At 35.4% G+C, this 27,186-nt stretch overlaps 1 long non-coding RNA gene across 1 annotated transcript; it reads left to right on the top strand.

The window, feature by feature from the left end:
• The first annotated feature begins 789 nt into the window (after window positions 1-789).
• LOC107313334 (uncharacterized) lies at window positions 790-23,544 on the top strand. Its single transcript, XR_014945356.1, has 3 exons — window positions 790-985; window positions 4,023-4,195; window positions 23,410-23,544. It is a non-coding gene; the product is annotated as an uncharacterized LOC107313334 (long non-coding RNA).
• Window positions 23,545-27,186: the final 3,642 nt, after the last annotated feature.

Below are 27,186 nucleotides of genomic sequence, written 5' to 3'. Positions count from 1 at the left end.
TTTCCTGTATGCCATGGATAGCTTGTGGTCTCATGAATTCATCTCTTTAACTGGGTTAATTTCTTGAAGAAAAAAATCCATTTCTCTCCTTCACTGGTATATGGGCCAGACCTGTAGAACAGATATTTACGAATAGACATTCAGACAATTTGATTCTTCATGGTCCAGAATTAAATATTGTGTACAAATAATCAATTTTCTGTATTAAGAAAAAAAATTACAGTTAAATCTGTGTCCCAGATGAGTTGGTGGGAGGGGAAGACCTAAATTTGATGCCAGCATTTGTATAATACTGACATCTGGTGGAAAAGAATACTGAGAGCAGAAAGTTGTGCTTGGCTGATGATGATTGCTTGCAGAGTTTGACTCCAAATAATCACTTTCAGACAATTATTCCAATCTGTTCCTTTTCCAGGTTTGCATGTTATGAAAGTATTATGTGCCATAAATTAAGCATTTTGAAACAGTCTTTCATTATACATGTGCATATGTAGATGTATCCCCCAATTCTTAGTAATAATTGGTGAATTCAGAAGTGAATAATGGAGGAGTTTGGCAGCAAACTTAACTATTTCTGAATGTATTTTCTGCCACCTACTTTAAAATGGCATTCGTTAATAGTTATTATTGCAAGAAAATACTCACTCTGAATTTAAAAACAAAACAAAACAGCTTCTAATATATATGGGATGATTTTTGAACAGGCCGTATCTCTCACCTGTAGCCCCATGTGGTGTACTGATTATATGGAAGCATACAAAACCTACATAATCTCCAGTGTTTTGGCTGTGGCCTCTCAGCACAAGATGGAACACAGAGACAACCCTGCTGCTGCTTCTGACTCAGCCTCCAGCCTGGGCTCCTTGGCAAGAAGACACCACAAGGAAACCCATCTGTGGCTTCACAGCATCCCAGCCTGAGGAACAGCACGTACATGGGTTTCATGTGTAGCACTACTCTTAAAATCAGCACTTCCTCTTTCCAGGTAATGACAATGCAGATATGAATTTACGTGAAAGTTATCAATTAAGTTATCAATTAAAATGTAGGAAACTGATTAAATGATGAGAATATATTAATAGAGATTATTTATAAAGGGTTGTTTATTAAGATGGTGGAGAACTTTTAACCCTTCATGATCCAGTGCCATCATAAAGCAGAAAGGTTATGCTGAGAAATAGACAGAACTCCAAAGATAAAATCCATTGCACAATTTTCATGCAAAGAGCACAGGGAAAAGGTGGTTTCCTGACAGCCATATGTGAAAAAGCAGAAAAACATAGGAGCATAAAGTAAGAGGCCAAAAGGTTGAAGTTTAGGCACTCTGCATTAGAGGAAAGAAATTCCATCTGAAACAGAGCAGGAAAACTGCAGAAAGAACTTAGGTTTATACAGCTGAAGCAGGAGAGAGAAGTAGCTTGAAATAGTACTCAGTGGATCTGGGATGAGTCAGGAGACCTACCTGGGTTCTTGAGCCCCATATTTTTCTTCCTAAGTCTGTTGAGACATAGGCCTCTTGGCAAATCTTTTCTCTTAAAAGCAATTCAAAACTGGCTGCAGAAGGCAACCTTCTATGTGCAGGATAAGCACCAAAATAAGGGACTGAGCAAATTAAAAGGCAAAATATCTCCAGTTAAATTTCTAGTTAAAGTAGAAACGTTGGCAGAATTTTAAAGAGCACTAGTTGCCAAAGCCTGACTTCACTATCATAAAAAATGTGATAAATATCTTCCTGTTCTGCCCTTGATGTTAATTCTGGCAGCATCTGCACTCTGGGGAGAGGCCTGGAGCTCAGCTTAAATGCAGGTAAAGAGACTGTCCATGCTCAGTTTTAAAATATATTTATCAAGCATTTTATTTGGCTCATTACACTATCCGTTAATACTTCTGACAGTGACAGAGTCTCCTTAGCTGTCACATAACCAGGTGTACCTTTGCATATGCTGCTGATATTTTGCTGATTTGTTTAGGCCTGTGTCAGAGCTGGTCTTGGGAGAGGAGCTGGTGGACAGCACTGTCATGCACTGGTGGAGGGAAAGAACTGTGTGGATGTGTAAAGCAACTGATGGAAAAATGGGTGAAGGGTATAGCTAGCATGGTAAAGAGGATGTGGGGAGGCAAGACAAAATGAAGAGTGACAGGGTGAAAAAACTAAGGGCCTTAAGGGGATGGTGATGAATCAGAAGTTGATGCAATGCAGCAGGGAGCCATGAGAGTGAACACAGAGCAGGGACAGGTCATGTCCAGAATAAGGGACAGAGTACAAACCCAGCCACAGGGGTGCTAATTGCCATCCGATAAGAGGCTGGAGGGCAGGTGTGAGTGAGTGGGAAAGAGGTGGAGAGACTGATGTGAACAGAGGTTTGGACAAGACGCGTGGAACTGTTTAGCATTCTTTGCAGATCTCAGGTGTGAGTCCAGAAAGACAGGACCAGTAAACAATTTACAAATGCAGTGGGCTTACTGTACCTCTCCTGCCCACCACACACACCCAGTAGAAATTATGTGGTCAGTGACTGACGGCAATATTATCTCAATGTAATGTGCCTACAGCCTCTCACAATGGCTAGTCTCAGCTCCTACCTTCTTTCTTTCTGTCTGTTGCTTCTTTCTTCCTAAAAAAATTATGCCTTTATTTTTTTTGTCCTATGTTTGTCTGGCAATAAGCACAGAAGGGTGCTGTATGATAGCAAGCAAAATTATGAAAGCTCACTTAGCATCTTACAGGCGTTTCTGGTCTATTCTTAATAACTCTCAGTTTAGTTGTGGGAATACTGGAATAGGCGGAGAGAAATGGTAGCTAGGTGTTTTGTTTTAATGAAAGATGCAACTCCACTGGAAGTAGTTGGTCACATACAGCATCGGTGTTTTGGAGCCACTGTTTTTCTGTTGGAGGCTAAAAACAGTCTCGTGCTGCCATCTGCTGTTGTCACACGGAGAGGCTCATAGAGTTACAGGTCTCTATCTGTGCTATAGTATTGAATGTTCTAAGCAGTGTTTAAACAAGGAGAAAGCACACCGTTTTTGAACAAGTACAGGACATTTTGTTTTCAGAAGTAGAAGAGTATTTCAGTCCTCGTCCACTGTCTGATTTAATAGTGATGTAAAAATGGCAATTATATGCTAACTGTACTGTCTTTCTACTTGTGCCGACGCTTGTGAGAAAGGATTTACTGGGTTTGACACTAAAACAGAATATCAGCTGGAAGTCCATTCAGGTTTCTGTCCAAAATGTGCCTGAACACTTGATACTCCGGAAAGCTCTAACTCTCCTGGGTGACAGTATATAAGAAATAAAATATCTTGCTCTCTCTAAATTCAATGTACATAATTTTTATTTTTTATTTTTTATTAAATATCTCTACATATATACATAATTACAGCTATTAAAAATATATTGAATGCTGTATCAGGTTTTTTGTTTTGTTTTTAATTTGCATGCCTAGCAAAATTGATTTTCTTGAAAATAAACAATAATATATTTACTACAAATATTAGGTAGAACAGGGGGAAAGATAAGAATTTAAGGGGGGGAAAAAAGTCCCTCCTGAACACATCACACACGGGTGGGCTGGGCTGTTTCTGAAGAACTGTGGTGTAGTTATGAAAAACAAGAATAAGTATTTTATTTTGGTTTTTTATCTGGGAATAGTAATATTAGAAGGGACTGGTAAGGTCTTAGCTAAAACACTGTATATAGTTTAAAGAAAAGGAGATGACTCTAGAAAAAAATGCATAGGAACACTTCACAGATGACCAGGTAAATGGAGACTGGGACATGAAGAAGCTGACATATTCAGTCAAGCAAAGGAAAAACTGAGGGTTTATAAGAGAACTGTATGCTGAACACCTGGGATGGAGAAATAACCATAATTTTTTAAGGTGGAAATTAAAAGAGACTCTGAACTGCTAATACAAATTATTTCTATAACAACCTTCTAATACGAAGGCATTATATATATATAAAATAGAAATTAACAGTGTTTTTAAAATAAGTTTTGTTTGTTTTTCTTTACTGACAGTAAAGATGCAAATACAGTGGTCCCAGTGATCACTTTAGGCCTGCTTTTCTGCCCTCCTTTGCAAACCATTAAATGGCAGAGGAAAATGTCTTTTGGGAGCCAGAAGTGCAGCTGGAGAAGACGGGAACTGTCACTGCAGTTTTACATAGCCGGATTCTCACCTCCAGACCAAGGTAAGATTGTTTATTTAATCACATACCTGTGTTCCTGATCTCTTTCTACTGAAATGAACTCTTCAGTCCTTCAGTGAATTTTTTTGAGGCTGGATAAGAATTAGTGCTTGGAAATATAGTGGTGTTCTAAAATATCCTACAATATCAGTTCGGCACAGTTGAGCACATCGTACTTTTGTTTCATATTCAACTTTGCATCTTTGAGACAATAACTTGAGTCTTAATTTTGAGCTGTTCTAATGCTGCCATTTCCCCTCCTCACCTCTCACCCCTTCTGGTGATTCTCATAGACAGTTTCAGGCCCATCTAACAGAAAACCTAATTTTGGAGCTGCAAAGTACATGACAAGACAAATTTAAGAGGATCCTTGAATACACTGATTACTACAGCTACATTACTGGAATGATTTGGATCACATCAAGAAATTCACTTATATACAAAAATATAGTGTATGCAGAAAATTTCCACAAGGTGGAGATGGAATAATATTTCATAACAAGGTTTGCTTAGTACAGAACATAGTTTGTACTCCTTTATAAAGGTTATGGTGGTATAGATATTTCATTGTATAGTTCAAGGATTCAAATAAATTATTCACAAAACACAGTATGTTTTCACAGTGATGGATGGTACAATACAGACATACAGATATAATTGCTTGAATAATCTAACTCTGCAGATTATTAGGCTCAGGTTCTGAGAGAGTTTGGTTCAATATTTTCCTTTTGTTTGCTTTAAATCCTATATTACCTTTTGTTTGTTTAAATTTTGTTACCCTGGAATTAAGCTCTAACATTTTAATTTTCTAATTATGGATAAGTATGTTGCTTTACAGACACAAAAGTTCATCTTGTAGCGCTGAATCCAAATAAGAACTTTTATTCTGCTTTTGCAGAATAATATGAGAGAAAATTAAATTCAAATTAATAATACACGTAAATCATAACTAAGGAAGTTATGAACTATATTATTTCTTTTAAATATTCATGGTATTAATGAGCATGATTAATATTTGGGTAGTACTCTTATTTTGGAAGGGACACAAAAGATTTCAGAGTGACTCCACTTGCTTGTCTGAAAGAGGTTTCTATTTATTAAGGAGATAGATAAGCATTGTTGTGATCAAGAGCTATGTATAATTATAAATGAAGTAGAAAACTCACAGCATCAGGACCAGAGACAATAATATATTAGTAATAGTATATAATTTTTAATAGCAAAAAGGTGCATTCCTATACTTTCTTAGCAATTAGTCCTCATAGTGGAGGTTGATTGTTGGTGGCAGAGTACCTTCATTATCAGTAAGACGTAAAAACATTGATTAAAACTATTTAATTGCATGCATTAGTCAATACTTTGATTAGCTCTTAGCATTTCCATTACCACAATTGGTTCATTAACTTTGATACAGCAGAAGAGTGCAATTTAGTTGTAAACGAGAAAGTAATAACAGGATAGTTTGTTCACCACAGGACAATTCTCAAAAGCAATCAAGTCTCATGAATCACATTATTCAACCTTTTCTCTTAAAGGTCCACTTTACATTATGATATCAAACATATCAAGATATTACAATGTAAGTTGTAGATGTGCTTCTGTGGTGGGGACACATGCTGTCCCATCAGTGAAATAGGAAATAGTCAAATCCTTCTAAGAAATATATTTTGTGATATTCTGTTCAAAGTAGCTTAAAGCAGTTTCCAAGGATTTTTTAAATTGCTTTCAGTAGAGCAAATGAAGGATGGTTGAAGTGAAATATGAAATGTTCTAAGAAAAACTGATCATACATACAGTATTTCACTTCTGGTTTAGAATTTAGTATTCTGCATAAATTACTTATTTATAAGTTTTTTGGTTTTTTTTCTTATCAAGAACGAGAGTATGATTTTCTTCTTTTGTATAGAAGCTATAACCACAACATAGCTCATAAAGCAGAGACAGTGGAGCATTAACTCAGAATTTCAACTACCAGGAAACATCAGAGATATATATTTATGCTATGAATTTGTTCCTTCATTGAAGGACATTTTGGAGTGTGATTGCAAGTCAGCAAAACTAACCTTAGGTAAATCTCAATTCTTCTGTTCTTACAGCAGGAGATCCAGCAGCTTGGTGTTTAGGCTAAGACAAAGAAAAATAAACCAATAAGAATTTGTGAGCTTACCTTGACCTTGTTTTCCCTGTCTGTATGTTAGATTTGGCACGTTCTCTTATCAGAAGAAAAGTCAGTGAGATTGCAAAGTCCCACTGCTCAGATCAAACTTGAAAGTGAAGTTTTCAAACTCTAAATGAAGACACGGATCCATGTCTTATCCAGTGTTTTTGGAACTTCTCTTGCAAAAGGTTTGAGTGACATGAAGTGGTAGAACTTGAATGGAACACGCATTACAATCAATAGATATAGGGCTACTTTCTAAGGATTTTAAGTTTTAAGATTGGAAGGAGGTGCTGAATTCTAGAGTATAGGGAGGAGTCCTGGGGAGGATCTCTTACAATTTGGGGTGTTTCGTAATAAACTTTCTCAAGGGTTGAGGAATAAACAGCTGTGTTCTGTTTATGATCTTGGACTTGAATAAATATCAGAAATGTTCTCTATATTTTGAGGTATCTGCAATGAAAGTATCATCATGGCTATGGCTCTCTCTCATATTCTTGCCTGGATTCAACAGAAACTGTGGGAGAAATGCTTTGTGCTGTAGAAAGCTGGATAAGTGGCTTTGTGGCTCTGACAATCACAATTTTGTCCCCTAACCCTCCTCCCCTTCTTTTTTCTTTTAAATATGCTGCTAGTCCTTCTCTTCAACATCAGTCGTAATCTAGTTCCACGTTCTTTCCCACTTCTTCACTACTACTATTCATGACTGCATTGGGATCCCAAATCATTCCTCTCACTTCCAACATTTACCACATCACCAACATGATGCTGGCTCCCTTGGTCCATCCCAGCATCCTTGGGAGGTCCCAAGTCCAAGACTGCCTACATTCTTTGGTTAGATATTATGACCTTCTTTTGGGTGGGAATGCTAGTAGCTTCCAATGAGCTGACTGGTGTCACCTGCTAGTCCACTGCCAGTAACAACCTATTGTGCAGCAAGCCAAAATAACATATGTTCAATTGCTGCCAAGACCTGCCTGATCTTCTGCCTGCTTGCAAATGCCTACAGGCTGACTTGGAAAACCTGTATTAGGCTGTTCTGCAAAAGGTGGCTTTCTTCTGCCCAATCAGACAATTTGAAATGAATTCTTTGCTGTATGTCAGTGTGCTAAGGATGTATATTGAATCACTTTCCTTCGGGAGCCAGGGTGCAACGCTGTTCACTTCCTGAATTTCAGAGTGCTTCAGGCAATGGATTCCTACCTCTGCCAAGAGTGGCACCTTCTGGCATATGCAATAGTAGAATTTCATGTACTTTAATGAAGAGTGTCAGCAGATGTCTCAAGCATCTCCCAGAGCAGAGTTAGACAAATGCTGCTCTACATTTATCCTGTTTCAGATGCCAGTTTACATAAATAAATAAGAAATACTGTAATAGGAACCTAGTAAAAAGACCTGTGTGTGACTTCTCATGGCTTGACCTATGAGCTATCAAATTTTAGCAGAAAGATTGTAAAATGAGAGTCCTAAGTTTAATGCAAGGGCATGGACACTGAATTATTAGCTAAACTCTAAGGAAACAAAAATACAGCTATCACTGAAATTGTTCACTTGAAGTTAGAAGTCACTGCAGAAAAAGAAGGGGAGGAAAAAAATGCCTTTGAGGGGTCTGAGAAAAATTTCATCAGAGAAGCCATTAACATTCATGATATGGCTATAGGTTAAAACATTACCCAGCATATTTATCGTGTTTCGTATATGCAGAAAGAAAAAAACAATGAAATTGTACCTAATAAAAATATCTGAGGGCTGATAGAAAACAAAATAAAAGTACAACCAAACTCCATGGCAGCTACCCATCCCAAACAACAGCGAGAACAAAATGGAGCAAGAATTTAAAAGAATTTTGTAAAGGGCTATTTTGGACATGAATTTGTAAATCACTGTTATGTTTAGCTTTCCTTTATCCACAGTTCCTTTTAAAATGCTGCAGACTTTAACTGTACCAGCTTCTGAAAGCTTTAAGTCCTTCTGTCATACCTTACTTGGCATAGTGCCTCTTTCACAGAAGATGACTTATGCGAAAAGCTAAGCAGTGAGTCTTCCACTACACAAAAAAGAAAATGGAAGAGATGCAGTGGTTGCTGATGAGACAGAAGGACCTGCTGTTCTTGGTGGATGCCTTATATGGACTTGTTGCCAAGTTTAACTATTTTTTAATGCAAGAAATTCTTCTGGGAAAGTCAGTGGAGAACTTTACTTCTCATTTTTCACTGAAAGATTGGTTCAAAGTTGCCACAAGATGTCATTGTGGGTCTGATGAGATAAATACCATTAGGGCTCTAAAATACCGAATACCGAAAGAAAAGAAAAGAAAACATAGCTAATTTCCTATTTTATAAACCCATCTTCAATAAAAACATAAGCAATTACTTTACTATATATTCAAAAATACATTGGAAAAATTTTCTCTGGTCACTTTGGAACATAAATAATTTAGATACACAAGTTCTTCCTAGCAGTACTTCAGCACTGTTAGCCTTCTGTAAGGCATCTGTAGCCAGATTAAAACTATTTGGGATGAGGTGAAACATGCTTATGTGAGAAAAGCTGACAAGTAAATAAAGCATTCTAAGAAACAAAATGCGGAATTCAGTGAAATTCTGGAAATGATTAGGAGTTTAAAATCATTATTTTCACAAAAGCTTGAATTTTAGCCATTCTAGAAGGAATCCTGCACTTGGAAGAATAACATTTCTTTTATATTGAACACAGAAAGCAGAGACTTGCATTCCTTGTAAATATGAAGGTGTAATAAAATATATTAGGTTTATAGGATTATATTAGGTTTATAGGGTAGGGATTCGTGCTAAATGTTGAATTGCTGAAGCACCTAGAATATGGCATTAAGTAAGGCATCAGCATGTTGCAGAGTATGGTACACTGTTCTGTGACTCAGAAAGGTACTTATTCAGAGGTTCACAGTTACTTGTTAGCTCTTTCTGGGTGTCAGTGTTATCCAAAGTATATGAAGATCATGGTTGAGGCTTGCAAAGCTGTTAATAATGGATTGAAAAAAAGATATTTATGCATTTCTTGGGCATAAATGTAGCACATTTGTTTTGAAAAGGAATATCTTTTGCAAGAACTGATGATTCTTATGTGTGACAGATCTCACTTTCCTAGTTTAGCTTGTAATAAAGTAACAAAAAATAAAAATAAAAATAAAAATAAAAATAAAAATAAAAATAAAAATAAAAATAAAAATAAAAATAAAAATAAAATAAAAATCAGGAAGAATGTGAGAAAGCTGTAGCCATGGGGCACTTCAAATTTACACCTGGAATGGAAAATACAGAAATATGCTTATAGGAACAAAAAGTATTTGTTGAATGTTTTTCTTTATTAACTTTAAAAATTTTGCTTATACGTATTTTAGGGTCCAGAGGAAATATCAATTCTTACTTATTTTATTATTTTGTTGGCATGTTTTTGTCTAATTTCTTCAACAGAATGTTTGTATTTCAACAGGGGTAAGGCTGAGATCTTAGAGCGCAAACTTAGGTAAGGTTTGAACTAGATAATAAGCATTCATAAATGTATGTAGGTTCAAGACATATTAGGTAGAAGCATAATGAGTCCTCAGAAGACAGTAGTAATTTTATGGAAAATTATTCAGTAAAAATATCTGAGAAAACTGTAGGGGAAAGAACGTTCAAACAAAAACATCAAAGAGTCTGTTGTCATGGTAGGAACCCCTGTTGCTGTGATGATGAGATACAGGATGGTGGTAGAAACTGATGTTTTGCCAGCTGAGACATTTAAAGCAGTGGTACTGAAAGAATTGCTCCGATGACAGGCTGCTTTCCTGTTGTGCAGAAACTGCTCCTGTCCTCCAACTATGAATTAGTAACCTTGTTTGAAAAATATACCAGTAGTGAAATAGTTCTATGCATAAATTATAACTTGCCCAAGTAGAGCAATAATTGCTGTCAGGATTTTAACACATGACGCTGCCCTCCATTCTGCTTCAGCTGTTTTCTGCTAGGGGTACGAAACAGTATAAAACTGTTTCTCTTCATTTGATTTAGGGCAAAGTTGATTCAGAGATCAAAAAGGTTTTTTCAACTCAGAGACATTTTTTAAAGACAGATCGATTTGTGTCTGGCTCATTGGTTTGCTCTGTTTCGTTTTCACCCTCCTCTTCTGAACTCATCAGTCTCAGTCTTTCTCGTGTTTATGTGCTTTTGTAATAGAAATGATGGCTGATTCAAGGTCAGAATTTTAGGCCGGATAGCTTTATTTAAAACGATACAAGCAACACCAGGTGTTCTCTGTGGAAACAACTTTCCAATGGAAACCCCATTGCGCAAAAATATAATGTTGTCACTGTGCTTTGTGCTTTCTACCAAAATCACAGCATCTCTCCTCTGGGTAAAAAACATCAGCAACAGTCTTGTGTGATCTGTTGTGTAAATTTAATCTGTAATGTTCATACAGCATTCATATGTTTGTGTAAATATGCAGAGCACAGGCATGCTGGTTTGAAATTAACTGGAGTGAAAAAAAATCCCAATACATAACCATGGGAATCGTGGATAAATAATTAAAAGCTTAGTATTTAACAAATGCTTTTTCCCCCCAGTTTATCAGTTGCAGTAGCAATTGCAAATTGCAATAATAATAACATAAGCTATTGTGTTTGTTATTTGAGAGTAACATAGCTTCAAAAAAATAATTAATTAATTAAAATTAATTGATATACATAAGTGCTATTTTCAACCATCAAGTAACCAAAGAGGCATCAATTTTGGTTTTAACTTCAGTTTTCATTGACTCCAGTGCAGAATTTTAGTTTCTTACATTCCATTTGGTGAAGAATCTGTAGTGAGTAGAAAGGGACTCTTTTTTTTTTTTTTTTATTTATTAGCTTTCAAATCAGTGAAGACATTGCTTGAATGGATTTGTTGTTGCATGTTACTGTTGACACTTTTAATTTTGCCCGGAATGCATGGATGGTGTGCATTCTCAGCAAAATTACAGTGTGTCAGAAAAGTAAAATTAAGGAGAATCAATGTCTGTTGAGTTTAATGTGAAGACTTCAAATTTAAAGAGCTAAAGGCTTCAGTAATTTCATTGCTTATGCATGTCATATCACAGTAGAAAAGGAAATGCAGCCTGTAACATCATTCTGTAAGGATTCAGGAGAGTAGCACATGGTAAGAAGCAGGTGGGCAGTGCATTGAAATGCCATCAGAAATCTATGTTGAATGAATGATAGAGCTTTTAAGAAGCAGTAGTTGCAGGAACAGTTTCTGTTACTGGTCTGCATAAGGATCAAACATTACTTCAACTCAAATATGGCCCATCTTCATAGGCATTTAAATGAATGGAAGCTACTTTTCTGATTAGCTGAGCACTCACTTTACGTCCCTTTGAGGTTAAAATTCCATTTAGCAAGCATAGCCAATGTGTGGGACTTCAGAGACAGCAACATTGCCGACATATAACTTTCTAAAAATATTAGTGATTGCTGTTCTTCAAAAAGATACTGAAAAACACAGCATTATGATGCTTTAAGCAATCAAGTTGCAAGTGTAAAATATGCAGAGCAGCACAACACCAGGCATATAATTCTAAACCACTAGTCTTCCTTACAGAACGCCATAATATATTTTGTCTGTCTGGGCTTTTATTGGATTCAATTTATTCAGCTAACTGCTTGTACACAGACCAAGACTTGAGCCTATCAATAAATATCACACAGTTTACTATCTGTAGAATAAGGATATTGTATGGCTTTCCTTTTCTTAACCATCCCCTCTGTTTCCTGTTTAACTGTTTGTGTGTATAGCAACTGACTAAACTAGCTCCATTCTCTTATAAGTATCAGCGTGCTGCAATAGTAAGAAAGGAAAACAGTCTAATCTTTCTAAGAAATGACTCTATATATTTATTGCATGACAATGACACTGGAATATTTTGAAGTTAGTTGTGTAACTATAACTGGTGATTGCCACATTATTATCATAAAAGCAGAAAATCTAGGCATATAGTAGACAGATATGATCTAAGAATCTGCTACCATGCTGATAACCAAGGCCATATGAAATCTTTCAAATATGTATATACACTTTTGCTCATTCTCCTCCCTCCCCAAAGAATCTATTTTATTGAAGTACTATTACATTTACACACTAAAAAAATAAAATAAAATCTATTATTTTTCTATTACACTTTAAATGAAAATGGAAAAAAATATAACTACGAATATTAAGAATTAAAAAAAATCAACATAAAATTAAACACTGGCCTGAAGAGGAGGCAACTTTTGGCCCATCCACTCTTTTTTTTTTACAATTATTATTTTATATAATAAAGATAAACATAAATATATATATATGTAATATATATATATAAATAATAAGATCCTAGAAGCAATTACCTACATTTTATCTTGAATTTCTACTTGATCAGTGAAATGGGCAGCCAGCTTTTTGCACAGCAGTGTCTTATGCCAGGTGTCTGTTTGCCAGGACTGCTTAATACTGTTTGAACAAAGCTGGGTTTGTTTTCTTGTCAGCAGCTGAGCCAATGAGTTGTAATGAGGGGAATTTGCATCATCTGTTCCACAGAAAACACAGCAGAGTGACTCAGAACAGGTTATAAATGTGCTGCATTTGCCTCATGAATTTTTAAGGGAAAGACCTTCCATTTTCAGTAAAAATTTGTTATTTCTTATCAATAAAACTTCATGGCCAGCTTAGCTGGTCAGCAAGAAACTGTTCATTGCTGCATGATACGTGCTAAGTGTGAATACATAAAGCTTGGGGAACTGCTGTTTTCTAGGAAAGTAGCCAGACTGGTATAGCTGCCAATGGCAAAGCCATCCACATCCTAGTTGCATAGCACTCTGCTTGGATCAGGACAATACTAACTCTATCAAGTCATATAAAAAAGTAGAGCAGTGACTTAGGAGGCATAAGCGTGAACAATTCCTCTTGTTGAGCTGACAGTGAGAATGGCCAAGCAGCATGCTCTAACACTTCTTCCTTATCAAGCTTCAGATTTGGTACTGCATGCAGCTATAGCCAGATGGTAAATATTTTCTTCCGGTAGAGCTCATTTGGGTTAAATGCGTCTGTAACTGACAACAGTTAATTGAAAACAGCTTGCGATGCCCCAAAATACTCCTAACTACTTTAATGTGGTTTAAAAATTCTGTAATGGTGCAGTCTGGTATGTATGGAAAGTGTAGGGCAGGTCAAAGAAAATTAGTAGATATCTTAGGGATGGGTGCAGAGAAAAATGTTCTTGAATGCTCAGATCTTATGAGATGAACAGAGCAGTCTTCAACGGATTTCATCTGAGTATCCAGGAGAGCCTCTCAGGCATCAAGCTGGCACAAGTGATAAGAGATGAAGCAAGGCTTCCATAACCCCCACATACGACAAGAGGAATAAGGTGAACTTTCCAACTTGATACAATCACTCATGGTATGCTGTTTTCTTACACACTCCTTACAGTGACTTGTTCTGGAAGATGAACATGATTCTTATTTTCTGTGTGTATGAAAATCATGTTTTCATGATTTTGTTAATTGTCTGCTCTTCTTTCTGGCCTTGTCATATCTTGAAAACTTCATGCTCAACAAGCAATTGCACCACGGACATACACCTTTGAACATTTATTTTCCTGTTGTCTGTTTTTTGTTATTGTTGGGTTTTTTTCCCTGTGATTCTTAAGATTCTCTATTTTTGCTTTTCTGATGCTGAATAAGTGAAACATAAGCTTTTTTTTTTTTTTTTTTTTTTTTTTTTGTAGCTAATTCTAAGCTAAAACAGATACATCTGATTTATAACCCACCTGAATATTGTCTGTAATGCTCACACTAAAATGGTTTTGCAGCAGCAGATTTTCAAGAGGGATATAAAGAACTGACTGCTGTACTGTAGTAAATTGGTTTTGGATGATGTTGGGTCTACTGTATTTTAGGGATAGTGGTGCTTTGATACCTCTCTTCTATTAGACTCTGTGCTACTACTGCTGACATTGGCGTACAGTATAAAAACTGTAATAATATAGAGTTTGTTAATGGTATTTTTTACTGTGTTTATACAGTTTTATAAATTTAGAGATTTTCAGTGGATCCACATTGACCAGAAAGCACACCACTGCAGTTGTTTTTTCTTAGAAAATAAAGAGAAAATGAATAATCTTTCTAATATAATCCTTTTGGATAAGTCCTTCTACCACTTTTATCAATTACAGTCTTCTATAATTAGATTAGAAGAGATATCCTCATAACAGCTGTACCCTGAGATTATTTTGATTGTTATTGTTTTCAGTTTTTCTCAGAAACAGTTTTCTATGGTTTTATTTTGAGGAGGACAAAAATTCTGTTTGAAATATGGTTTTCATTGCCATGTGCAAAGGTACACTGATATAAAGGAAAGCCTTATAAGATAAAGTGGTTTGCAGACATGCTTTTCTGAAGAAATATGAAATTTACAGAGGGACTTTGGGAAACCATGCTAAAGAGGAAGATGGTGCTTTTATGGTTTCTTTACTAAGAGAGTGGTTAGGTCCTGGAACAGGCTGCCCAGTGAGGTTGTGGATGCCCCGTCCTTGGAGGTGTTCAAGACCAGGTTGGACGGGGCCCTGGGCAACCTGATCTAGTAAAGGTGTATGTTTGGTGGCCTTGTCAGGCAGGTGGGATGGAGCTTCATGATCCTTGAGGTCCCTTCCAACCCAAGTCATTCTGTGATTCTGTGGTGCCATTTCACAATAAAGAATATGTTTGACTACAAGAAATACCTATTCCTTTCCCCCCCCACTCTTTATGAAAGTTTGCTCTTGAGTTGGAGCGTCCAAATCTATTTTCTATTATTCTCCATACACAGCTGACAAAGAAGATGAGAGGGAAAGGGAAACTCTTTTCTCTGCAGTAACATTTAGGCTGACGCCTAGCACAGCCAGGCAAGCCTTTGTTCTAGCATGGTGGGTACCAGCACCCTTGCATGGAAAACACTGTGTGCTCTAGACGTTCAACTCTCTGAGTACTGCTCTGTCTCAGTGGCATTTCCTGACAATTAATTCCTCAAGAAAGTACTATTTTCTAAACATAAGAATTTTATATCCTCCCATGTATATAACTCTCAGGTCGTAGAGCATCTCAGGCAGGTAAAATATTAATATTTAATTCAATTTTCTCACATGATATTTTACCAGCTACCAGATAGTCCAAGTCAGTCAGCATATTTTTTTTGTCAAATAATGAGAACAATATATCTGGAATTTTTGACACTTAGAACACAATTTCATTTATTAGGGGAACTATTAGTTTAGCAATTCCCGCTGCCAGCTTTGTGTTTTGAAGTGGAGCTTGTTAGGTTTTGTCAGTGGTGGACCTTAAACTATGTTTCAAAGAAGCAAAGCTGTTTGTGCCTTCTGGATGTGTGCTGGCTGCTTGTTTTTCAGTTTTGAACGGAAATTTATGCTTATGTAAAGAACATGGATGTCTTTCAACTCTGTGCTTTACCACAGCTTCAATTCTGAAAAGAAACATAGGTTTGTCCTTGTTTGGGTGTTTTTATTCATATGTTAGTAAAGAAAAGCCTTGAAAACACCCCGGAGAAACTTCAGAGAGCTTTGCAGAAATAACTGTTGCTAGGAAACCAATCTTCTTTGTTTATCTTCAAAACTGCTAGAATGTTTTATGTTTGGCTTCAAAGAGAAACAAGAAGATGAGAGCAGAAATACTTGTAAGCTTAAAATATTTCACGTGCTCTCCCCCTTTTTCCCAGCATGTGGACAGCAATGAGTTAATGCTGTTTGGTGAGATTCAGAAGAATATATGCATAAATGATGTAAGAGGCTGAGCAGCATTAAAGCTCATGTGTCTGTGCATCAAATGAAGTTGGATATTTGGGAGCTTAATTTATGTAAATAACAGGAGATTGTAATACACTTATTGAAACATCCACTTCTTAATTATCTTGACGTGTAGTAACTCCGGAATTAAAATGAACCTGATTAGACTAACTTACCCCATTCTTGTCCAATATAACCAGACATCTGAGAACTGCATAATATCACTTAACACATTTTTTTAAACCTCTACCAAATATTATGTTAGGCAAGGAAAAGCGCTCTCTGCTTCTGTTGTTATTGTTTTAAGCTACTAAAACTAAAATACATACGTGCTATATATAGTGCACACAGTCATTTGGATTCTTCTCTGCTTGTACAATTCCTTCATAATATCTCTGTCTAGAGGCAAAGACTCATGGATAAGACTTTCAAAATCTACAGAAAGAACAGCTTTGTGTTCTCAAAATCACAAATTTAAGCATTCAAACTGCTACGGCTGTCAATGATTGTTTTTCAAGAGTAGATTATATCTCTAAAACCAAAGCTAAATCTTTCATCTGCATTTCTGTACCTGTATCCTGTAGCTGCATAAGTTGTTGCTGTATTCTGTGGGGCATAACATGTATTACACACCTATGTACTTCTATATACAAGCAGATATCTGTATACATTTACTGATCAATTTTCCATCCTTGCCCCACAAATTCACTCTTCAGAAGTCATCTAGATGTTTATACCTGTTTTAGGTGGTTTTATCCTGAAAACTGTAATTATCAGAATCATTTGAGCTGGAAGGGACCACTAAAGGTTATCTAGTTCAAGTCTCCTGCAGTGTATAGGGACACATAGAACTAGATCAGGTTGCTCCAAGGCCAATGCAGCCTGACCTTGAGTGTCTTCAGGGACATTTTATCTACCATCTCCCTGGACAACCTGTGCCAGTGCCTCATTATCCTTCTTATAAAAACCTTTTCCCTTATATCCCATCTAAATCTTTCCACTTTTAGTTTGAAACCATTTCCTTTTGTCCTGTGACAAGAAATCCTGCAGAAGAGTCTGTCCTATAGCTGGAGGTGTCTTACAGCTCTATTTACTGAAAGGCCTGTATCAGGTGTCCCTGAAATCTTCTCCAGGCTGAACAGTCCTAGCTCTCTCAAAGTTCTCTTAAACTTGGGTAGCATCTCTATTTAGACTGGTACTTTTGCAATGAATTTCTGTAACAATTCATTAGATTCATTTTTAAAATTATGTTTTACATTGAATACATGGATTGAATCACTTTTGACTACCTTTTGACAAGTACAAGCTCACACTAGAGGGAGAGGAAATATGCAATGATTTTGTTCATGTCCACTGTAGCTCATCTGTTGAGAATTGCTGATATCTCAGCATTAAAGACATCTGCATTTTTGGTAGAAGAAATCATGATTTATCTGCAATAATATTTTTTATTTACAATAGCAGGCTAACAATTGGATATCCGGTGCTTTTTATGTTTCTCAGAGCCATGACAGACCACTGAGTCATACCTCAGTGTAAACAGAGAAACTCGTGTTTGCAACTTCAATGCAAGTAAACAAATATTTGTACATTGTTATATTTATATTAAAGACATTTCCCCACTTCTGCTAGATTAAATGGTCTAAGACAGTGGCTTAAGATCAGTGGGAGAAGAGTGTGCATTTTGTTTTGGGCAATGCTGGAGATGGTTAATGGAGATGGTTAATTCAGAGTTGAGGAGTTCCTGTTGCCTGTTATGAGCCAGATATGATGATGTATAATTCTGAATCCAATGAGAGGAGGGGTTGCTGTTTCTGAGATCTAGGTAGATATTCAGAAAAAACAATATGATGTGTAGTATTTGGGGGATAAAACAAGCAGTAAAAGCCTTTTGTCTTATTGATGGTATATGATTTATTTCCTAAGTCAGTAAAATTTTGGAGCTATTGTTTGCCAGAGGGAACTTTTTCTTTATAACCATGTATCATTCTCATTAATATCAGCATGGCTGAAGTTGTCACCCCAGGAGAGAATCTTACTTTAATTCTGTTACTTGTAGTTCTAAAGATTGTTCGTGAAACTTTGAAAGTAATTTTCCCTGCAATCTGTGTTGCTATGGAATTTTCTTGAGAACAATGGTTTATCTGTTGCATATCTCGGCAAATTCTTTCCTGCTATTTTAAATATTTAGGAAGAGGATGATTCTAATCTTTCTAGAATTATGAGGAATTGTCTCCTTGGTTTCCAAAGCATTACATTGTGTCCTAATTGAATTTAATGATCTTTGTACTTGTTTATATATAAGTGTTACTGGAATTAGGCTCTATTTTTATAGTGTTGAATTTTAAAGCGGTCTTTGTTTTGACTGACTTAGCAGGTATTCTGTCTTTGACAAAATTAGCAGCAGCAGAACTGAGGCATATATCTTCCAGCACTGTGTACACAAAATGTTCCATTTGCTGTATCATTTATAAACTACCACAATTCTAAAATCATTTAGTGAAAATTCAGAAGCAGCTAATAAGGCAGAATGTGGAAGAGTCCACCAAAGAAAAACAACAATCATTAAAAACAATGTCTAAGCAGACTCTCAGTCAATCACTTCCTTCAAAACCCCTTCTGAAATGATCAAAATTATAGCTGAAAATAACTACATCAGAATATTCAGGTACAAAGTGTTTATGTGGCTACTATTAACATTTTTTTTTTTTTGTGGTCAGAGATCTGTGACGTTGAAGTAAATCCCTCTACCTTTAACATCCTAGTTTTTCCTGCTCTACGCTTCCAGCAAAATACAGTTCCTATAATATAAATCATAGAAAATTCTAGAAGAAAGCTAGAACATAGAAATGCAATATAGAATGTAAGTGGAAATGAATTTTACTGTGAAGTACTGGAAAAAGGAAAATAAGACTTGCGTATAGTCAGGTGAATATTCCATATAATTAAGATATGTTATAACTGTGCTGTCATATTAATGCTCTTGGAAAATGTGATGGTCTGCACAAATTATTATTCTAGAATGCTGTTACTTTTGTAACTTCTTACCACTGTCATCTCACTTGTCTGTTTTGAGACTGGATAATCCACGATATGTATATATTATATTTATATATATATAACTTTTTCTTCAGATATACAAATATTTTCAAAGAATAAAGAAAAAAGATAGAGGGCTTATTGATCTGTGTTATCTAAACAAACTCTACAGCTCTCAACTTGTTGCAAGTCAACTGTAGACATGTAGGCAGACTCTTGTGTAGACAGTACATCAACTACACTATCTTTGGTTAACCTTAAGTTAAAAAAGTGGAGGGACAATGGCTACTTATGGCAATTAAAACAAATAGTAATATTATTTTTTATTACACAAAGTCAAGGGAAGATCTCTGGCTTTTCAAAACAATTGTGTCAAGCTATTGGCAATAGCAGGGGTATATGGGCTTTGGCTTGACTGATATACTTAAGACTGCACCAAGTCTGGTACAGAATATCAATAACTAGAAAAATGAGCACCAAGAAAGCTTTAGAAACTTAATAATGTTCTTATACTCTCAGGTGCATCAGCTGTTAAAAGTGTTTCAGCTTGCTGAGAGAATGTCCTGTGCTTGTGTGAAGCAGATAAATTATAATGGAGTTGGTAGGTAGTAAATGGAGTCCATTTTCTATTTTGTAGTGGTCTTCTTTCTTTTCCCCAAAGAATTTCCTTAATGATTGAAATTGCCTCTGCTTATTTTGCAGGAATTTAAGAACAAACAGTCTGTGATGTATTTAGTCTGCAAAATCAATTCAGTATGAAAAGCTTTTATCTTGGGATGTCTTTAAGTATTCTGAAGAGGCAAGATGCTTCGAAAACTTAGAGATTAAGAACTCTTTATGGAAACTTCCTACAGGAGAAAGATTTTTTTCAGCAGCAGACTAATCTGTGAGCTTGTGCAGGTATTTATCTGTGCAACAAAAGAAAATAACAAATTCAAAGATTTCTTCCATAAGAGTTCCGTACGATCAACTTGTTTTGAAAGTTGCTGGTGTAATATCTTCCAGAGTAATAAATTTTAATATAGAAAATTTCTCTTTAAGAGAATTAAACATCATGGCACACTTATTTGGATGTGTTTTATTACATCAACTAGAATGAGAAATACAACCATTAATTTTATAGGTTTATTAGAATCAGCACAGGAGGTATCTTGAGAATGAATAATTTTTCTTAGGGAAAAAACACTGTATATTAAAGACACAATCTTCTAAATCTGAAGTATAAATTAGCCATAAATACTGACAGGGAGGGAGACCAGTCACTGTAGAAACAACTGAATGGAAATGTAAAATTTTCTGCCTTTGGTTAAGAAGCGTAGATGATGTATCTTTCCAATGATGCTTTTTATCTAAACAAAGGTTATTCGGATCAATAACGAGATAATCGTTTGAAAGTTGATACCCCGAATCATATAAAAAGTGAGGCTAGACTGAATACTCCTATCAGTGCCATGAATCATGTATATAAATGTCAGGAAGTTTTTGCCTGTGGCTTGCATACATTTTCCATTTCGTAATCATCTTCCATTGTGCTACACCAGAACTACTTTTGTTATCCTGAGTAGTATTTCCCTTACAATCAGCAGTACTAGAACTTATCTTATTTTTGAGTCAGCTTTATTTTTTTCAGTAGAAAAATTCCATTTCAGTATTTGGAGATATTATCAAGTAAAGGAAAAAAAAAAAAAAAAAAGGGGGAAACTTTAGTAAGTAGAGAGTTTGAGCTGAACACAGTTGATGGCATTTTATTTTTGTTTGCTTTATATTAAAGAGAAATTCTCATTCTATTCCTGTTTTCTGTAGTGGTCAAATCTGAAAGCTTTCGGATGGATGCTGCCTTTTATCATAGATGCAATACTCCTAGAATATGTGGATTTGTTATTATTTAAGTACAGATATATAGTGTAACTTGATCGTATCTTGCAGTTAAATCCCAACTCTTCAGATTAAGAGCCTATCTAGAATTGTAGTGTTTATTTTTTAAAGGAATTTCCTATCCCTTGGACTCTAAAGAAAGGTTTTAAACTAAGCAAGTAATGTCTGGGCATTTCAGATATTTTAAAATATTTTTCTGACCCCATTCACATGAAGTCAGATATCCCTAAGTGCTCACTCTGACTTGAGCTGTGATTTTTAGGCTTTCAAACATCCTGCTGAAGTGAGAATGACTTAATACTCTTAGTTCACACCATGAATAAATCCTTAGCTTAACAGACCACAAGAGACCCAGCTAAGCTTGAGAGAATTAAAATTTTCAGCCTTCCTGCTGCAGAGCTGATGTCCAAGACTTGACTAGAGGACTGAAATTTGGTCTCCTTTAGAAGGATAAAACTGAGAATGGAGAGAAATTGAGATTTCTCCCATTGGTCAAGCAGACGATCAATCTACTTGATTCTTTTTTGTATATGTCATTTTTCTCTGGAGATTTCAAACTTCAATTCTGAACAGCTTCTTGAGATAGTGATGATATGAAGCTCAGTTAGTTAGGAAACAACATAAAAGAGCTATATAATAACATCAAATCATCATAAACATAAATTTTGATTGAACTTTTCATAATTGTTGATCAAACCCCCAAAAAATAAATGATTATATTAAGACTTGCGACTGTCTGATAATTGTATTTGGATGGTCAAAGTAGCTGTTTTTAGAAGTGAAGTTCAGATTACCTTGATATTTACTTGCTAAATAAAGGACATCTACTAAATGGCAAACATTTTTGTTGCCAAGTATGATTTAGAAGTGAAGCAAACTCAGATAAAGAAGTTGAGCTGCAAAGCAAGTGAAGTTCGACTTTATTACTTGCTTAGCATTTCAATTTGTTTATCTGACTTAAGCCAGACTATTTCCACCCATTTATAACAAGTACTCTGAATTTAGATCACAAGAAATAATCTTGGTAGAACTGGGAATGTGGCGTACTTTTTTCTCTTTTAAAAAAATATGTTGGTTGGAACACAAATATGTGAAACTGGAGATCGTTTTTTTATGCCTTCCATAGTCTGGCAAAGGGGTAATCTCATAAGAATACCCTAGCTGGCAGGTTCTGCCTAGAGGAGTAGCTAGATAGACTGGGAAGACTTCATTGCTTTGCTTTCCATTATTTATCCTGTAATAGCCATGTTGTTCTGAGACTGTCAAGGAAATAAAGCCAAGAAAATTAGCTTGGCTAGTTCTTAGGACTTGAATGGGAGAATGCCAGAGGAAATCATACTGTGAAGCATGATAATAGTGTCTGAGAAAGAATTAATCTGGGTTTTCTGAAAATGAAGACATAACCTGAACTTCTCTTTCCCTGCTACATTAAGGTTAGATGGGGGAAGAATACTTAAGATGAGAGACTGTTCAAACAATGATTTAGCAAAATCAATTGTCAAGTTTACTCATGACCTTTTGACCTTCAAACCAGAGTTCAGATTATGCCAAATGTAGTCTGAGGAAATGGTTACCCTAAGGATATACATTACATGCAGCCTTTTGCTTTTGATGGTGTTTCATTTTTTTCCTTTTAGGATGATTGATTATAATAATAATTTAGCAACCATTTCTATCTAGTCATACTAACAAATGGGAGAAAAGTTGTGGAGCTTGAGGGTGTGCAGCTAAACCAATGCATGTCTGCACTGGTCTGATATCAATGTCTGATATTGAATTATGTTTAGAGATGAAATTAGGAGAAGTATGTATCTAGTAGAAAACAAAAATAAATGGTGATTAATACAGAATTGTCAAATTTTATAATTCTTTTGCTATATTCTGCCAGCTGGCAGCCTTGAAACTTTGTTCTTTATCCCTCAATGATAGAATATAAAACCTGAAAAATATATATGTATTTTTAATTTAAATGGGATATATCCTAACTGCACTTTTAAAAACATATTCAAAGTAATTTCAATACGTGCCATTTTCCAAAATCTTCATATACTGTGGCTTATTTTGAAAATTTGCTTATTTCCTCTTTTGTTGTTCTTTTGTTTTGAGAATAATGCTACAAAGCATTAGAAGAATGAATACTGACAGTCATATATATTCTCACAGAAACTAAGTGGGAAAAATGCATCTTTCTGAGTGCTTTATACTTTTGCTTACATTGCTGGATTTCTGAAGTCATTAAGTGGAATGACTACTCATATTAAAATCTTTTTTAATGCTCATGAGAGCTGATTCATTTCAATTTCTATACATGTAATTGTTTTGTGCTCTTTAGGCTTGATTCAGTCCTTCATCATGACACTTCTAGATGCAATGTTATCACCTTTACTGCAACTGGAAAGGCCAGTAACTTCTCAGATATGCAGCCCACATTTCTCCTAGAAGGTAGATGTTGTCTGTGGTATTCTAAAAACTTTGGGCCATTTCATAGTGCTAATGGTTTCTAATTTGGGGGGAAAATATACAAAATACCAAAAATCAAACCAACAACAAAACAGAAAGTATTATTTTGTTTTTCTCAGGTATGTGATGGTGGAGCTCTTATTCTGTTTGGTAAAAATAGCTCAGTTATTCAAACACTGAGCTATCACTTTATTCACATTATCACTTAATGCCTTTTCTCTATTTTTTTTTTCTCCTTCTTACTGAAACATTCATTTCCTTATTGTACTTCTTATTTATTCCACGTCCGATCTCTGTTTCTGTTTTACTATTCCTGTGTTAGAAAGAAAAGGTAATTTCTGCAAATCTATTTGGCAGCTATCTCTTCATTACATGCATGAGACTTCCAGACCCAGAGCAGCTGGAAGCCAGATAATGTGATCAAGGTAAAAAAAAGGTATTGATTGAAATCTGTGGTAATTCCATGCATGTACTTCTCAGATGGTCTATACTTCTCAAATTCTTGCTGTAATTCTTTCTGAAATATGCTAAATAAAGACTACCTCTTAATTATCTAGGCATACTGATGACAGCTGACTGCCATAATCTCATACACATAACTCTTACCGTGAGAACTATGTATCAGTTTTAAAGGTAACTGCTTTCTGTAACCAAACATATGGTGCAGCATCTGCAAACTAATCTACACTGTAAGCATCTGTCAAGTGAGGACTTTCGCACCTGCTCTAAAATCTTACTCTTTTGATATGCCAAGGCCTGTCTTTACTGCCAGCCCCTTTCACTTATTGCCATGCTTCAGTGTGGTTTGTTAAAACAGATATTGATAGATCTTAATTTTGGTAGATCTTGAAAATAATGAAAATGTGGAGTTCTTTCTCCTGTGACATTCTTCACTGAGAGATGGCAGAAAAAAGTACTATAAGCACTATACAATAAGGCTGTTTATCCTTCTATTCAGAAGTTCTGTTTCAGAAGTTTAGTTAAATAGTAACAAGTAAAAATTTTGACTCTACAGTAAATCTTAATATATTTGGTGGAAATGAACTACAAATAATGGAGCTCTACTTCAAATTTATGCAGCTTCATAATTTATAACTGAAACTGCTCTAGTTAGAAATGTCCAATTTTAGGAAGCTGAGCAGTATACAGTTGTATTTATTTTTAAGAAGAAAAGATCAATTAACAATCTTTAATTTAAAAATATTCTATTAGGAACTGCTCTTTCTCCCACTTAAATAATCTTTCAGGTTATAAGAAAAGAGGAGCATAATCTGTCAGTTGTCGATTTTCCTATCTGTAATACTAGTTTTGTGCTGATTTTTTTCCTTCCACCATCTTCCCTTGTACTCCTTGATGCATTTGCTGCCTACTCCATTCTAAAATTATTATTAGAACAAACCATTTTCATTGTAATATCTCTTAAAAGATCTTAAAGAATCAGGCAGCTTTGAGGGCTGGTGAACATACAAGGTAAACTTATCACATTCCTAATCAAAGCACTTTTTTATTACCTAGTGTAAACTATACCGATTTTGCATGGTGATGGAAGATAAGATCATTCTATGTAGAAACTGACTTCCTAAAGAAATAGTTTGGTTATTGGAGTGTAGTTTTATGCTTTGAGAACCTCGTAGAGTAGCTGACTTGAGAGTTTCAAAAACCACTTACAGACCTTAGAAGCCTATTTGAAAGGAGGTCAGAAATGCCAGATTTGAGCTCACTGGTAAGTTCAGCTGTAACGCTCTGTAACTGTGTGCTTATACGAATGCAGTGTACGCAGCCTACTGATATCCATTATTTACTAGAAAAGGTAGAAAGTACAAAGTATATCTTGGAGCTTCTCTACTATGTAGCAATGAATAGAAATTCCTCAATTTATTATTTTTGTCAGTAGTTAAGCCTGATCTTCACTAAGGATTCTTTGCAGCCAACACTGTTTTTTAAAAGTAGATCAGCACCTATAAACAGCGTAAACTGAAAAGTGTAGCAAGAAAATCTGTTTACAGTACAAAATGCTATTAACAGTTTCTGAAGTTACATTGTTTTATATCTTCACAGTTTTCTCATTTATTACAGTGAGAAACCTTGTGCTGAATGCGAGAATAAGACTAGAATGATTGATACCTCTGTTCTTTGATGTGAGATCACAAAAGTGTTACGTTTTAGGTACAGCAGTTGGCTGCTTCTGACATCTGCAACTTCCTGGCTCTTCACCAGAGGAAATTGTTTTCAGTCAAAATGCTCAGCTGTTCTGAACCTAATCTACCTTGAGACTTAGTTATGAACATCGGTGATGTAAATACCATGCAGCCACCAGCTGTAAGTGGGATGTGAAAAACACTGATACAGAAATCATTGAGGGAGAGCAAAAGAAACACACGCAGATAGGAAAAAAAATATAAATAAATAAATTCAAAACCTGCTGGCCATCCGTGAAATTTTCTTCCTGTTGTTCAGCTGATGTGCATCTGTATTGAGCTCAGTGCTTAAGGACATACAAGCAGATTCTGTACTTAAGCTTGAAGGCATTCTGAAGAACTTTTAAAGGCTATAAGATTAAAAATAATTTTCTGCAGGTAGAAGATAGAAAAATATGGAAGTGCTTCTGTTACAGGAGTTGAATATTTCTTCTAGATAGCAGTACTCAGTTTCTAGAGAAACCGTAATGATTATCCTTTTTATTTTCTTACTTGTTTGTAATGTGGTCAAGAAATCAAGCCTGGAGAGCAGCCTAAGTAGATAATAGATGACACTTGTATATTTCCAAATAATAGAAAATAGGGAGGGAACTCTATTTTGTTGCTGTTGTTTCCAGAACAAAAATGTTAATGAAGAGTATTTTCTTTGGGACTCTGCCAGTTTCAATAAATTATTGTTTGAATTTAGCTGCTGCCTGGAGATATTTGATTGCTCATAATATTTCAGCATTAAATAACACTTTAAAAATCTAACCAAGAAAGTAGTGTGGCGTTATCCCACAGCAAATGCGATGTGTTGATCTTCTAACTGCTGCTTGAATGCATTAACATTAATCTCGTTTCTTTCAGAAGTGGGGATCTTTTTAACAGGATACAAAGTCTGACTCTCATTCTGTAGCTTATCTGTAAAATTCAGATAATTAATATCACTTTACAGAACAATGCTGATAAGTACATAGGCTTATTCACTGTGTGTGTTTACTGAGTCAATTCAGAGCTGAAAATGAAGTTTATGGCAAAATAAAACGATTCTATATTTAGAAAGTAGAAGTCATCTCTTTTAATGAGCTGATAAAATTTTACCAAGTTTAATTGTTTGTAGGATCTTAACAATACCTACTTACATAGTTGTCAGAATGAAAATTACTAAACTAAATAATAAGGTAACAAATCTTAGATTAACATGAAAGGAACAAACTCTGCTCTGTCCAAAGGCTAAAGGTAACTTTTTTCCCCATCCTAATGAATGACATTGATATTTTACTGGAAAGGCTTTTATTGTCTTCATGAAGTTAAGCATTTGATATTCATAACTACCTGAAATAATCCCATCACTAAATAGAATCGGCACTTTCCTTCCAGGTTCACATAGCTTGATGCAACACTTGTTTGTATTCAAAAATTATCATGAAATCATTTTTAAGTATTTTATTTTGAAGATGGTTTCCTAA

The sequence above is a fragment of the Coturnix japonica genome, chromosome 4 (assembly GCF_054131305.1).
Source record: "Coturnix japonica strain WE chromosome 4, WE-NBRP24, whole genome shotgun sequence".
In the NCBI taxonomy this organism is placed as follows: Eukaryota; Metazoa; Chordata; class Aves; order Galliformes; family Phasianidae; genus Coturnix; species Coturnix japonica.
Note: the sequence above shows the minus strand (reverse complement) of the source record. Positions and strands in the feature narration are given on the sequence as shown.